This window comes from Otolemur garnettii, unplaced genomic scaffold (assembly GCF_000181295.1).
Source record: "Otolemur garnettii isolate 467f Iridium unplaced genomic scaffold, OtoGar3 scaffold00127, whole genome shotgun sequence".
Classification (NCBI taxonomy): Eukaryota; Metazoa; Chordata; class Mammalia; order Primates; family Galagidae; genus Otolemur; species Otolemur garnettii.
The window spans coordinates 2,337,698-2,343,089 of record NW_003852522.1 but is presented as its reverse complement, the minus strand read 5'-3'; the positions used below and the strand labels follow the sequence as shown (position 1 = coordinate 2,343,089).

The 5,392-nt window shown below is 40.8% G+C and overlaps 1 protein-coding gene across 1 annotated transcript in view; it reads right to left on the bottom strand.

Annotated features, from left to right (window-relative positions):
- LOC111727842 (zinc finger protein 709-like) overlaps positions 1-277 on the bottom strand; it is a 5,003-nt gene extending 4,726 nt beyond the window's left edge. Inside the window, exon 1 of the mRNA XM_023517995.1 lies at positions 221-277. The gene's annotated coding sequence lies outside the window, so the exon portion shown is untranslated. The remainder of the gene's footprint in view (positions 1-220) is intronic.
- Positions 278-5,392: the final 5,115 nt, after the last annotated feature.

Here is a 5,392-nt window from a genome sequence, read left to right as displayed (position 1 = left end):
CGAGCCGGTCTTCCCATTTTTCTCCTAAAATACAGATCCAGAAATATAATATAGTCCTATGTTATTATAATTATTAAATATTAGATTCTATAGTCATGGTATACTGCACGCATGCCTGATTTATTCACCAAAGTATGATCCATATTTCAAATCACTGAACAGCACTTATGAGTAAAAACCACTCTAATTCACTGAGTGAAAAAAATACTGTCACCCTTACCTATAGTGTCTAGGTTTCTAAAGATTTCCTGCATCACATTTCTGTAGAGACTCTTCTGGGAAGGATCCAGCAAAGTCCACTCCTCCAGAGTGAAAGTGAAATTCACAGTCACATCCTCAAAGGTCAATGAATCCTGAAACATCCCATATGTGCAGAAAGAATGAGTGAGACTCACAACCTTGGGGACCTATACTCTATTTTGTAGACGTTCACATGATGCTGTGGACTCCCAACATTTATTCCATGCCATGGTCATCAGTCTTACTCTTATGTCCATATTCATTTCCTCCTATACAGCATTTCTGATGCGAGAATGGAACACTCAGTAAAGCAACAGCACAATAGAAAAATGTGTCTCATTGGTGAATCCCAGGAGAAAGATGTGTTGTCTAGGTCACCCCATTAGGTCACTAACATCTCCTTCTAAAGTGGATCTGTACCAACTGTCATAACAAAGTACTATTCTTTTTTTTTTAATTTAATTTTATTTATTTATTTATTTTTTGGCCGGGCTGGCTTTGAACTCTCCACCTCTGGCATATGGGGCCTGCGCCCTACCCTTTTGAGCCACAGGTGCTGCCGAACAAAGTCCTATTCTTTAGTGTGGAGAAAAAAGTTAGCATTAGTAATCCTGAGACATTGCATCTCTGAAAATGAGACATTGCAAATGATGGTTTTTGGACTGGGCCTCACAATCCCAACTAATGAGATAGTTATAACTTGGTAAAATGGAAATCCATGGGGAGAAATTTTTATGGGAAACAGCCCTCTACCCAGAGCCGAGTGAGACTGTTTCAACAACAACAAAAAAACTCTGTCTCAACAAAAACAACAACAAAACCCCCCCAAAAGACGATCTTGGATTTGGCGAGAAGGTTTCACATCCAACTCCAAAAGCAAGTGTGTGAATGAGAAAATTGAGAAATTAGACTTCATTCAAATGAAAACTTCCTGTTTTGCAAAGGCACTGTTAATACCATGAAAGACAGGCTACAGATTGGGACAAAATATTTGCAAAACAGGCAGTGCCCATAGCTCAGTGGGTAGGGCACTGGCCACCTAAACCAAGGCTGGTAGGTTCGACTCCAGCCCAGGCCAGCTAAAAAACAATGACAACTGCAACAAAAAATAGCCAGGCATTATGGTGGGTGCCTATAGTCCCAGCTAGTGGGACACTGTGGCAAGAGAATCACTTAAGCCCAAGAGTTTGAGGTTGCTGTGAACTGTGATGCCACAGCACTCTACCTGGGACAACAGCTTGAGAATCTGTCTAAAAAAAAAAAAAAAATTGCAAAACAAGTATCTGATAAAAGGCTGCTACCCAAATATACAAAGAACTTCTTTTCTTTTTTTATTTTGAGACAGAGTTTCACTATGTCGCCCTCCCTAGAGTGCTGTGGCATCACAGCTCACAGCAACCTCAAACTCTTGGGCTTAAGTGATTCTCTGCCTCCGCCTACCAGTAGCTGGGACTACAGGTGCCCCTACAACACTCAGCTATTTTTTGTTGCAGTTGTCAGTGTTTTTTAGCTAGTCTGGACAAAGGCTCATGCCTGCTAGCACTTTGGGAGGCTAAGGCAGCAGATCCTTAGGGACCAGGAGTTGGAGACCAGAATAAAACAGTGCTATTCTGTCTCTAGGAATACTGGAAAAAAGACAGTAGACATAAAGGCACCCCTGGAGTCCTGGCTACTGGAGAAGCTTAGGTGGGAGGATTGCTTGAGCCTAGCAGTTTGAGGTTACAGTGTCCTAAGATGATCAGGCCATTGCACTCTAGCCTCAGTGACAGAGACCCTGTGTGTAAAAACAAAACAAAACAAATTAATTTATATTAAACTTATTCTCCTAAAGTCCTCAAAAACCTGATATAAACTGATTACAATGCAAAAAGTATAACTCAAGACATAGTGAAATAAATGAAAAGATGCCATATGTCCTTAGAAAGGAGACTGAATATCCCCTTGACATAACTCTCTGAAATGCATCTAATCTAGTATTGTAGTAAATTCCCTGGAATTCATAATTAGGTTTGCTTTGTTTTTCACTGAAATTAGGAAAATCTACTTGAAGTGAGGTATACCTATAGTCCTAGCTACTTGGGAGTCTGAAGTGAGAGGATCTCAAGTGGCTGGGAGTTCAAGCCCAAAGTCAGAAATATGGTAAGATTCCATTTCTAAAAACAATTAAATTAAAAAACCCAGAAATCGGCTCGGCGCCTATAGCTCAACCGGCTAAGGTGCCAGCCACGTACACCTAAGGTGGCGGGTTCAAATCCCCAGCCCGGACCCGCCAAACAACAATGATGGCTGCAACCAAAAAATAGCCGGGCGTTGTGGCGGGCGCCTGTGGTCCCAGCTACTTGGGAGGCGGAGGCAGGAGACTCGCTTGAGCCCGGGAGTTGGAGGTTGCTGTGAGCTGTAATGCCACGGCACTCTGCCCAGGGGGACAGCTTGAGGCTCTGTCTCAAAAAAAAAAAAAAAATCTTAAAAAACCCCAGAAATCTCCTAAAAAGGCAAACTGTGAATATCCACAACCAAATCCCCTAGAGCACTGGCAGGGTAAAGCTACCAGTTATAGCAACTCTCCTACAAGGCCAAATCAGAATAACACAAATCGGCTCCGTGCCTGTAGCTCAAGTGGCCAAGGCGCCAGCCACATACACCAGAGCTGGCAGGTTTGAACCCAGCCCAGGCCTGCCAAATAACAATGACAACTACAACCAAAAAATAGCCAGGCACTGTGGTGGGCGCCTGTAGTCCCAGCTACTTGGGAGGCTGAGGCAACTTAAGCCCAGGAGCTGGAGGTTGCTATAAGCTGTGACACTACGTCACTCTACCCAGGGTGACAGGTTGAGGCTGTCTCAAAGAAAAGAAAAACACAAATCACCTGTGTAAGACAAAATCAGACCATTTTCAGAAGTTATAGGTAAATTTTATCATTTCACAGTAGAGAATGTTTTCTTACGTAGGAAAATAAAGAAGGCCCATGTGAAAAGAATGATAAATTCAATTTTATTAAAATAAGAAGAGTCCATCAAAAAGTAGAGTGGAAGCTTGCCATTTGTAGCCCAATGCTTAGGATGCTAGCCACATACACTAAGGCTAGCAGGTTCGAACCTGGTCTGAGCCTGCCAAACAATAATGACAACAAGAGAATGGCTTAAGCCCAAGAGTTTGAGGTTGCTGTCAACTGTGATGCCATGGCACTCTACTGAGGGTGACATAATGAGACTCTGTCTCAAAAACAAACAAACAAAAATCAGTAGAGTGGAATGAAAACATAATCTACCATCTGAAAGAAAATACTTGTTGACTCTAGGAATGAAAAAGAAATAGTGTTCAGAGTATGTTTTTTTTTAAAGCAATAAACCTACAAATGAATTAAATGTGAGAAATTATTTTACAAAAGATGAATAATCACACAGGAATAATGCTTGAGCAATGGTAACCAACAATAAATATTCACAAAGAAATTTTGCTTAACACTGGTGATGAAAAAGAAATGAGTCAGATAATTGCAAGTGTTGACAAATCAGAAGAATGAACATATATATATATTATATATATATATACATACACATGAAAGGAGATGGTTAATTGATACATACACTTTATAAGCATTTCTTAGTAAATGGGAATTTATCTATCATCTACAACCCAGCAATTTTTCCCAATGAGTAAGAAATTCTTATTGCACTTACACACTTGGGGATAAACAAGATGAAAACATAAATCTGAAACAACATAAGTCCCACAAGCAGTGCTTTGCAGTAAAGCTGGGTGACCCAACAATTCAGACAGCTGCATCTTTGCACAAATTGATTCAAGAAAACCAGAAATAAACAGTATCGGCACAATACTGATGGCATATAAATGGTAATATTAAGTTACTGAAAACTCAAAAGAGGTAAAAATCTACATCTTGATTAAAAGATGATAAAGCCATAAAGAATAAATTAAGAGTGGCTCAGTGCCTATAGCTCAGTGAGTAAGGTGCCAGCCATGCTGGGGCTGGCAGGTTCGAGCCCAGCTGGGGCCTGCTAAAACAACAATGACAACTGCAACCAAAAAAAATAAAAATAAAAATAGCCTGGCTTTGTAGCAGTCACCTATAGTCCCAGCTACTTGGGAGGCTGAGGCAAGAGAATCACTTAGGCCCAAGAGTTGGAGGTTGCTGTGAGCTGTAGACATCACTCTACTGAGGGCAACAAAGTGAGATTCTGTCTCAAAAAACAAAACAAAACAAAACAAAAGAATAAATTAAGAGATGATAATGTTATAAAGAATAACAAAAGGAATCACAACTTTGGTCACATCTGGATGCCACAAACAGGTGAGATCAGAGAGGTACACCAGAACCCTCCAAGGTCTATTGATTTCTCTGGGTAATAGATCCTTGGATATTTATGTTCTTATTATTTCAACTTAACATTGAACAATTTTTTTTTTTTTTTGAGACAGGGTCTCAAGCTGTGGCCCTGTGTAGAGTGCTGTTGCATCATAGCTCACAACAACCTCCAACTCTTGGGCTTGAGTGATCCTCTTACCTCAGTTTTTCTATTTTTTTAGTAGAGATGGGAGTGTTGTATTTGCTCAGGCTGGTCTCAAACTTGTGAGCTTAAGCTATCCACCCACCTCAGTCTCCCAGAGTGCTAGGATTACAAGTGTGAGCCACAGCACCTGGCCAGCATCAAAGAATTTTTTTGTAAGAACTCTATGTGGTGCTTCACATCTTATCATACATTCCACTCAGGTTCCAACCAAGTGAATAAGATTTTTGCACATAAATCTTTAAAAAAATTTTTTTTCTTAAATCCTTGAGCAAAGAGCAATTATATGGCGGCAAAGGAAACTAAAGGGAAGGAGCTCAGACAGGCAACTACATCACCCCCAGTTCTCAAGGGACCCCACATTCCTGTAGGTCAGCACATTCCCAAGCTTGGGACCCAGCCTGACTGTGCAGTGAGCCCAAGGTGGCTCACTCCAAAGGGAGGGAAACCTGAGCTGCCAGAGAACTTTTAATACCATGAAAAAAAAACAAACAACCAAAACACAAATTACATAATAACTAATTAAACTCTTATACTTCACAAACCAGTCTTGTATAGAAAATGTTGTAATGGGGTGATGCCTGTGGCTCAAGGAGTAGGGCACCAGCCCCAATACCGGAAGT